The sequence below is a fragment of the Coptis chinensis genome, chromosome 3 (assembly GCF_015680905.1).
Source record: "Coptis chinensis isolate HL-2020 chromosome 3, ASM1568090v1, whole genome shotgun sequence".
In the NCBI taxonomy this organism is placed as follows: Eukaryota; Viridiplantae; Streptophyta; class Magnoliopsida; order Ranunculales; family Ranunculaceae; genus Coptis; species Coptis chinensis.
The window spans coordinates 104,582,555-104,593,488 of NC_141458.1; the positions used below are offsets into that span (position 1 = coordinate 104,582,555).

At 35.0% G+C, this 10,934-nt stretch overlaps 1 long non-coding RNA gene and 1 other non-coding gene across 2 annotated transcripts; both read left to right on the forward strand.

The window, feature by feature from the left end:
- The first annotated feature begins 7,884 nt into the window (after positions 1–7,884).
- Positions 7,885–7,957, forward strand: TRNAA-UGC (transfer RNA alanine (anticodon UGC)). Its single transcript has one exon. It is a non-coding gene; the product is annotated as a tRNA-Ala (tRNA).
- Positions 7,924–10,620, forward strand: LOC147512469 (uncharacterized). The gene is made up of 2 exons (XR_015217213.1): positions 7,924–8,062; positions 10,290–10,620. It is a non-coding gene; the product is annotated as an uncharacterized LOC147512469 (long non-coding RNA).
- The last annotated feature ends 314 nt before the right edge of the window (positions 10,621–10,934 follow it).

A 10,934-nucleotide genomic window follows, 5' to 3' on the forward strand; every position in this document is an offset into this window, starting at 1 on the left:
CTATCCATCATTACTTTGAGATCCGTACCCAGAGAGAGGATGAGAGGTGGGAACAGATTAGGGCCGAGCTAGAAGCTCAGCGCCAGTTCCGGACCGAGATGCTTACACGATTCCCACCTCACGGGGACTCTCCTTCTGAGGACACATCATCGAGGCACGAGCGTCGTCGCCGAAGGACGAATGGTGCTGGCCCATCAGGAGCCCAGGAGCCATCTCCGGACCGTGTGCCCTCCGCTACCAGTACCGGAGTTGTTAGGGATAGCATCGTTTGATGTTTCTATGTTTATTTGTAGTTTCATTATTGTTATTTATTTTAATGAAAGTTTTATTTCCGTAATTTGAATTTTGTAGTGAAATGTACTTCGAATGAAATTTTTAATATAATGCGGTTATTTTCATTATGCGTGGTTGTTTAATATTGATTCCACCTTCCCAAATTGTTTGGGGGTAGTTTTATCTATTCCAGCATGATTTTTATATGACCCTCGTCTTAGAATTCATTACGGAGTCAAGGTGAAAATATGGCCGTTTAGGCATATCTATGAATAAGCATCATGGTAGGATGAAATATCGATTAAATAGGTAGATTCTATCATAAATTCAACCTAAAAGATACTAGGTTTGATTTAGAATCAAGAAAATGATTTGTTTCCGTTTTCGGGTTTGGAAATTTTAGGATTTCCGGAAACTGCCGTAAATACTTTTTGGCAACTTCCCGATCCGTTTTAGCAACTTAAAACCTATATAAACTTCAAACATTCTACACTCACAAGTCACACTACCCCTAACCTCCATCACTCACCTTTCACTCCCGCGATTCCCACGTTTCGGCTCATTTTCCGAAGTTTCAAGGCAACTCGGCGCTTTCCCTCTGCATATTTTTTCAGATTTTTGCATATTTTTTCAAGGCTTCAAGGTGAAGCGGCGACGCATCAAACACTGGAATTCAAATTCTTCAGAGCCTTCGCATACTAAGAGAGCGACTCGGCATACGACTTCCGTGGACCAGAAAATTTCCAGTTTTCTGTGGGTAGTTTCCGGATCATTCGCAACTATTCCAGAGCGTAATTTTGAGATGACATCTCCTACATTGATACCGGAACAATCTTTCGAAGATTTGTTCCAAAGCACTACTTATGGTGCTTGGTTTCGCGAGGCGATCACATACGTTGGCTGGGAGCCGCTTATGGTAAGACCCAATACACTTTATTCTCCAACACTAGCATCTTATTTTTACGATAACTGCATTTTCTTTGAAAGACCAGATGGAGAACAAGTGTTCTCCATCAACATTGATAATGAACCAATGGAAATTACCAGGTTCTTGCTAGCATTTGTTCTTGGACTTGCTATGCCCGCTGAAATACAAGACCCATGGTGCTATTGGGTAGATCATATGTATGTCTACACTTACGAAGTTTTTGCATGAGTCGTATGGCGCGGGCATTTTCCTCGTGATAGAGGACCCAGGGAATATAACGTCCGCTTTGGTAGCCCTGTCCATGAACATAGGAACTGTTATGTTTTGGATCATGCTAAATATTTTAGGAGAATGACGCGTTTTTCTTACGTGAATGATGCCACTTGCGCGTCCGCCTTGCTTTTAGCCGGGGCGTATATGTGTCATGACCTTCCCGAACCTTGATGTCTAGTTTAGCTCGATCCCATAGCAAGCATGAGGCATAAGTACCTTCTTATGCCTGTTCTAATTTCCGTGATTATGCTATGTTTCTTTCCTATTTTTGTACACGTTTCATGGATTGGATTACGGTCGACATTAATCGCACGACCCACCAATAGTATTATTCGATCTTTCCGTAATGACTTGGCAAGGGTGGAGGATACAACCTCAAGGTTGCACCCTACACCCGTCGCCGACCAAGTGGCTCTTAATAGGTTAGCAATAATAGATGATAAATGGCGGGAAGCCCCGACAAATTATCATGGCATGGCAGGGGCGAAGGAACCTCACTTCTTTATGGAAGAAGAGGATGAGGAAGATGATGAGTAACGGGGAGATAAGGTAAGTTTCATTCTAGTTAGTGTCTGCTTATGTCCCAAGCAATTTCATTCTTGTTAACCCCATAATGGGTAGAACTCGTATAGAGTTGCGTCAGTTTTTTATTTCCTATATTAGTATGTTCTAACCTTGTTTTGCAGATATCCCTGAATTTCACGCGTTTCAATGGTATTTTTCCTACCCTCTTTATTTAAATGCTTTGAGGACAAAGCATACTTCTTGTTTGGGGGCATAGAAACACGTGTAATTAAGGCATCTGTTAGGATATAGATATGTATAATATGCATTTGTGTTCTAGTTAAAATTTAAAAAAAAAATACAAAAATATAAATAAATAAGTTTATGCTATACACTTAGGAATATTGGTATTGTTTTCCTTCTCTATGCTCTTGATAATCTAGAAGTCTAACGTAGCTTTTGCATTAGAATAATTTTTAGAAACTTAGGTTAATATGTAGGTAATAATCTTTGCATCTATCTATAAATATATTACATGAGTATCTATGATTGTTAGCAGTAAGTTTCTGAAATCTAGGCTAGAGTACTTATTCTACAAATCCTGTGAGAATATAGACTAAAGTCTTATATGAGCAAAACATTTGAGAAATGACACAAGGGAGAAGTAAAATCCGGATAGAGATATCACACGTCCACTTGCTTGATCACTAAACCATATCCTAAGCGAGAATTTAGGCCCTCTTTGGATCGATATAGCTAGAAATTCAAACCTATGAATTATTTTCGGCTAGTCGCCCCTCTAAACCTTTCTTTAGCCTTTCATAAACCACAAATCCTTTACCCTGTAACAAAAACAAAACAAAATAAAAAAAATCAACCTACCCAATTTAGGATAAGTCTGAGAATAGAATGAGGAAGAAAGAAGAAGAGAAAAACCTGTGTAAACAAAAGTTAGTTAATTGCTTCAGAAAATAAAGAAAAGAAGTTTCCATCCAAAGAAAAGAAAAAAATAATAATAAAATAAAAACTCCAAAAAAATAGAATAAAAGGAGTCAAAAGCCAAAGAAAAAAAAAAAAAAAAATATGGCTAAGGATGGAAACAAAGTGTAGAAGCAAAAGTAAATACCAAGGTTTTCTAGTTACATAATATGAAGACTATTATCTCAAACTTGTCCTTTTGAATATCCATTTCCTTCCTTCTTAAACCATCTCCTAAACCCATGAACACCTAATAAAGACCTCTAGCTCAATTAGGAATAGGTTAGTGTGATAGTAAGTGGCGGATGTGTTTGATCGACTCAGGCTTCCTTGTTGTCATTGAGATTATAAGGTAAAGTGTGCCCACCGCATTGACAATGGAGTAAATGGAACTTGAGTGGAAAAAAATCGAGTATTGTATCTTGACTATTATTGTGAGAACCTACTTAAGGACGCTTATCCCGAAGTTTCTTTAAACGAACCTGCTAGACATTTCATAGTATTACTCATTGTATATATGTTTATGGTAAATGATTGATTATTATGTATATATTACCTTAGGTTTCGACTTGATTAATCTACATGCATTGCTAGTGAGAGGTATAGTTAATTTAGAGCATGAATAAGGAAACAATAGTTTTATTTCTTAGTCATTGTAGTATAGATGAAGTTTGTGAGTACCTTCAACTGGAAAACTCTCACGAAAATTTATAACTTCGTCCACTGGGAATTCCTAGTGGTTTAAGGCCTTGTTGCATATGGTCAATGCAATCGCAGCTCAAGTAAACGAGATTAGTTAGAACTCCATTTTTTGGTCACTTATTCTAATTTCTCATCTTTGCTTGAGGACAAGCAAAATGCTGTTTGGGGGGGTGGTTTGATAAGAGCCCAAAACTGTAGTTTTAACCACAGAAGTGATCATACTTTTAGACCCGATTATGTGAGTAATAATTAAGAGTTAACACCGACGTGTTTTATGCATTTCGGGCTTCAAAGTCCATTATGTGCAGAAATGTGCCACTTTAGCGAGATAAAGAAGCAAAAGTGGGTTACTAAGGAGTTAGTGATTAAAGGCCAAGATTCAAGAAGACAAAGCCTTTCTAAAGCCGGCCAAAAGCTGAAAAGTCGACGTGAGGCGTAAAACAAAGACACAACAAGTCGTGAGAACTTGAGAAGGTCGTACCTTTGGACTCGGACCTCGGAATGGGGCCTACCTTATGTCAAAACGACCGACTCGGAAGGAGCTTTCCAATGGTCTAAGCATTGAGCCAATCAGAGGGGCAGAAGTGGACGAAAAGTCTGTTGAAGCCAACTGCGGTGAAGAGGCCTTTTTGAATTTCGAAGAATTGGATTTTGGGCGATTTTACGGCCCAAAAACATGGCTCAAGCCCATGCACGATTTTTGGATCTGAAGTATATAAAACAATAGCTTCACTCTTTGTTAAGGGGAGGTAGATAGGTTAGAGTAAAAAGTAGCCATTAAAATAGCTTCTAGATCTAGTTTTTATTTAATTGTTTTTAATTAAGTGTAGTTTCAAATCCAATTCTTGTCTTAGATTAAACTCTTAGAATCATTGTTCTTCATTAGTATTAATAAATAAAATAACTATTTGTCAATTTCGATTCTTGTCATTTACATTTGTGTTAGATCTGATTTCATTTATTACTTTTTATTCAATTCTTAGTTATTAATTAGATTTTAATTATTATTTAATTTAGATTAGTAAATTTCAATTCTTTATATTATGTTTAGTTTTAATTTAATCGGAAATGATTGCGTAATGATTCTCGGCTAAACCTCCCTTAGAGGGGGTTGAGAAGCCTTGATGAAAGCTTGATTCCGATTATCGTAGAGTCGTCGTAATTTCCTTTCCACTCTAGAAACGATTAGTTCACCATGAGAATGGGTTTAATCGTTCACATGCTAGTTATTAATTGGTAGAAATGCCATGTGTAATTAGGGATTAGGAAGAACCAATTGTTCTGCGAAGCAAAACGATTCGGATTACGACGATTCGTTGTTAATAGGATTAAGTCGAGTTAAGGTGGAATCAATTCCCCTCTAACTCCTTATCATCGAATCAACGTAGCATTCCCTTAGTTATTCCCATAGTCGACTAGTTGCATCTTGTGGGTAGTTGCATCGTAGTCTAGTTGCCTTTTCGTAAATCTCTCATTAGACTTAGAGTAGAATATTTATACTTAGAAAACACAACATGCGGAAGGACTAGGAGTGGAATGAATCACTCTACTCCACTATATCTCGTAGGATGATAGTAGAATCTTTGAAAAATATAAGCATCATAAACAGTTTTAGTTTTACTTGCGTTTTGAGTTTTATCGTTCATTTCGTAGGTAAAACTATTCATTTTATGTCTTATCAGTAGACACGTAAATATTATTATTAATATTTATAATACACATATTTAATGTAATATTATAAAAGATGCATTTAATAACACACATTCACTATTATGCTAAATGTTATATATATTTAGTATAATTTTACACCTAACAAATATAGACTATATATAATACTATATATAATAATAATGTTTGGGTTTGTTTTTATTTAGTGTAATATAATACTAAATTCTATATATCAAAATCAAACTAATCGGTTCGGTTTGGTTCGGTACCCATCGGTTTTTACTATTCGGTTCTAACGGGTTCGGTTCTTTATCGGGTCGGTTCTTGAAGACCCACTTTAAATGGGTATAACATTTTAAGACCCAGACCCGCTATAAATGGTTCCGGTTCCGGTTTGGGTTCGGGTAATTGGGTACCCATGCTCACCCCTACCTCAAATAATAATTAATGGGAAACCAGAAACTGGATGCAAATGCATTGAACTAAACTCAAAAATTAATTAATGAAAAAAAAAAACTGGATGCAACTGCATTGAACTAACCTTAGAATAATTGGTGGGAAATCAGAAACTAAATGCAAATATGCATTGAAATAACATCAAAGAATAGTTAACGGGAAATCAGAAACTAGATGTAATTGCATCGAACTAACCTCAAAACATAAATAATAAATTGGATGCAAATGCATTGAACTAACCTCAAGAAATAATTAACGGGAAATTGGAAACTGGATGCAAATTCATTGAACTAACCTCAATCAATAATTAACTGGAAATCGGGACCTAGATGCAAATGTAATTTTATCAAATAATAAACGAGAAATCGGAAATTTGGTGCGAATGCATTGAACTGACCTCAAAGAACAAATAACATGAAATTGAAAATTGGATGCAAATGTATTGAACTAACCGCAAATAATAATTAACGAGAAATCGGAAATTGGATGCAACTGCATTGAACTAACCTCAAAAAATAAATAACGGGAATCGAAAATTGGATACAACTGCATTCAACTAACCTCAAAATATAAATAACGAAAAATCAGAAATTGGATGTAGATGTATTGAACTAATCCCAAAGAGTAATTAACGGGAGATTGAAACTTGGATGCAAATGCATTGAACTAATCTCAAAGACTAATTAACGAAACATCAAAAACTAGATGCAATTGTACTGAATTAACCTTAATGAATAACTAATGAAAAATTATAAAGTGGATGCAATTGCACTAAACTAACCTCAAATAATAATTAACGGGAAATCGGAAACTTGATGCAACTGTATTGAACTAACCTCAAAGAATATTTAATGATAAATTAGAAACTGAATGCAATGTACTACATTGAACTAACCTCAAAGAATAATTAATGGAAAATCAGAAACTTGATGCAAATGCATTGAACTAATAACCCTAAAACATGTTTGTATTATATGTAAGGGGAATAAATGTCACGACAAATATAGCTTTGCATTTTAAGTAATGTTTATCATAATTTGTTTATTATGATTAAAAATGTCATGCTATTCAAGTAGCTTCAATATTATTTTCGTCACATTGGGAATTCTCACAAAACTTCAATCAAACTTCAATTATTAAACTTAACAACAAAAAGAAATCGATGAGTTTTATCAAGGTTTGATACTTCATTTTTATAGAGAGTGGTGCAAGAAATTTGAATGACTGATTAATATAATTTTAATCTCTCATAGCTATGCATATTTGCTAATATTTTTTACAATAATTTAATATAACAGCACCCGTTCGTAGGACTGGTTTGAAAGCTAGTTTATATTCAACACCACATTTTATCTATCCGAACTATTTTTTATTTCACGCCAAGAATATACTTGACTTTTCATCTATCCGGTCTTTGTGAATGATTAAAAAAAAAATAGTGTTCAAGAGTTAATTTTTTCGCAATTTTGTCCTAGAGTCACTCCCTGTTTCCACATATCCATAATCATGGTACAAAATATCTCGATATATTGCGATATTTGAGGATATTTATCCAGATTTCAGAAAAAGATATATAAATATCACGATATGTTCAAAGATATATATGACTGCAAATATCGGTGATATTTCGATGATATTTACGATATTTATGATATTTTGAGATATTTTGTGTATATAACAATTTTATTTAATATTTACCATTATATTTCAAATAAATATAAATAATATATCAAGAAATATCCACAATATCTACGATATTTATCGATATTTTGGATATATCTACGATATTTGTATGTGAAACAATGTCAAATATCCCCAAAGAAGGAGATATATCCACGATACATATCTAGAAATTGAATATCAATAAATACTTATATCCTGATATTTTGTATTATGTCCATAATAACTATTTTTATTCATGGTAAAGCAAAACGATGACTTTTGACGTTGTACCACTTGTTGGCAATGACATAACACATAAGGATGAATATGAATTTCAATTTCAACACGTGCTTAGACTTTGATTTCGTGGCCCATCAGTTGGTGCAACTTGATCGTATAGTAATTATAACATATTGTAAAATAGACATAAGAGCAAGAGTGGGGATGTAGCTCAAATGGTAGAGCGCTCGCTTTGCATGCGAGAGGTACAGGGTTCGATCCCCTGCATCTCCATACAATACAAATTCCTTTTCCACTTTTTGTTAATTTTCTTTTATTATTTCTCATTCGTATTTTGTAAACGTTCGAACTATCACTCACAGCCAAACAGATTATAAGGTACTGTTAATTACTTGCTGTTTAATTTACTGTTTTTCAGTTTTTATTCTTTCTTTTTCTTTGTGGCGTGTTGGGCCATCTTCTTTATTAATGTAATCTTGAACTTATCGATCTCTCCATGCTATTTCAAGTTTGCAACGCCTATTTCTAGTCTGGGTTTCGCTATATATGTCCACGTGTACCGTGTACTACATCAATCATAATATTCATTTCTTAACTACTCTGGTTATTTTAGGTGAAGCCTAATGATATGTAACTAGTTATTACGGCATAGGTATGTGACATATTGGACGCAAGTCCTAAATCACTAACTAAACTTAAATACCTGCAAAAATGTGGTATTCCTATTTCCTAGCATCTATGGAGCAGTGGTTACATCACTTTATGTGACACAGAAGCAATTACTAAGCAGATAAAAGTACTAGCTAACTTGATTTGTAGAATAATATGTTGAATTACATTCTTTTCCAGTCTCTGTTTTCATGGTGTCTGAGTGACGCGGTATCTTGGAGTTCCAGTTACTAGGAAATGGGGGTGTTATCTAGTTAGGCTCACAAGGATATGTAAAGTACTTGAAGTAAGTTGTATGGAAATACCTTCCTTTGTGAGACCGGTAAGGCGGTAAACAATGTGATAAGCACAATTTATAATCTCTTCCCAGATGGTGGAACTATTGAATGGTGCTTGGACTGTTTGATCCACAGCATGGGAAGTTTAGGAGAACTTAACCTTAACGTGTACATGCTATCTCTCACTTTTTATATAGGTTTATTAAGTTTTTACAAGGCAAGCAAAAGTGCAAAACACCTTGCAGTGAGAAGTGACAACTCTAGAGCAAGACTCAGGCATTGTATTGGATAACAATGCAATTGGACATGTATAATCCTTATGAAGTATTACTCAAGATAGAAAGAAGAAAGGAAGCTACATGAGCTATTTCAAGTTTTAGCCCAGCTAAGATTTTGTAGATTGACTCCAGTTTATTAAACTAATTCGAAAAGGAATTTTGACCAACCGTCATCAATGGTAGTAATCTTAACAATTTAAATGTGATTGCTTCTCTTCCCTTCAGACACTACTTATTGATATGGATTCGACTTTTTGAGGACTAGGAAGTTTGATTGTGAAAATGTGTGGTCTTGTGGGAAAATCTCCTAAGAAGAGACATGTATTATGGACTAGGAAACATGATTAATGTTGGATAGATTAGTCATAATAAAGCCCTTAAATTAAGGCTAGTTAAGTTATTTTGCAGAAATTAGGCCAAAGAGAAATATCTTAGAACAAACGCTAGATTTTCCGCTGGTTAAAATTGGAATCATGACGGGTTTGGTGGAATAAACTTTTTGGTAGAACAGCGGAAAACATGAAAAGACATGCAATTAGGAAAGATGCGCTTCCCAACTACCCAAGAGGGAGGTGTTTGCCAAGGTAGAATAAGGTTCTCATGACACCGTTGTTTTTAGACCAGACTCCAGAGGGCACACGACACACCAAGAAACATTTACCTCATGGAATTTTTTTCCAAGCTCATTTAGGATAAGAGCACTTTCTGCCCAATCTACATGTGCCAGAGCTAGCAAAACACCTATGATACTTGGTGTAAGTGCCTTCTCCAGAAAATTGAAGGAACCCCGAACGAAACAAATACACTCATGTAGCATAAGGTGCATGGAGTCCCTCTAGTCTTCAGTGTCCAATGGGGCTATCTGCCTCCATGGTTTTTTCAACTACAGATAAATCTGACTAGGATATCATTCTCATGCAAGGAACAATAATAAAAACAGGATCCCACAAAGCTTACTTTGAGTATATGCCTTGATATGTGATTCACTTGAATCTACTCTGCTTGCCTTTTCATTTTAACTTTCTTTCACTCTCTTGAGATCATGTTGCATTGTTGTTTACTTAAGATTGGAGTGCCTCTGGTAAACAACTATCTCACCCAAAACCTATATCAATTTAAATAATGTGGACTAGACTAGACAGAAAGTTTCACCATAATAATGCAACAAGCTAGACTCATCATCAAGAAGCTAACATATGTTATTGTGGCAATTAAAGAGTTCGATTTGAAGTAGTCTATTTATCTCTCTACAGTTGCCTGATCTGAATTTTAAACTACTTCAAAATTAACTGTCTTGAGCTTTGGATTCCTTCCCTCCTTTAGATTTCGATATAACACTTTCTCTAGTATCGTTATGATTGTTATTGTTGTTATTCTCAGTACAATTATGAACATTGGCATGTGACGGTAATTATTTAGTCTTTATCAAAAGATCCAAAATGGTGTTTCACTCCAGAGGGACATCAAGGGATGCCTGGATGAAGAATGAAGAGTTGCTTGCACATGTCCATGCATATCAAGCTTGATGAATGAACGGTCGTATCTTTCCTGTATCTTTTGTGTTTCAACTTTCAAGTAAATGGTAACAGATTACGTCTCATATGATCCCTGTTATATTGTCATGCATGAATAATGTCTCAAATTGTATCATTGCTATAAACTGTTGAACTATCATCAGACAATGCAACTGGTCATATTTTCATTTCAAGAATCCCTGCCAACTGCCAAGCAAACAGACTTGTTGTATTGAGACAAAACTGTACATGTGATTATGTGAGCATGTGAAGTTAGCATCAGATTCAGAGTTTTGGATGGTTAACCTGATCAGTTTTCATTTTATTTGGAACTTCAATAGAGGAATGTTAGAGAAGAAAGCCAATCCTTCTCTAACTAGATTCTGGTTCCTAAATAGATGACAGAAGTGAACTTGTCAAAACATATAAATGGTTACTTCAGATCGGAATTCTTCATGTTTAGTCAAATTTGACAATTTAGATTTCCATTGTTTTCTGCTTTAATTTTTTA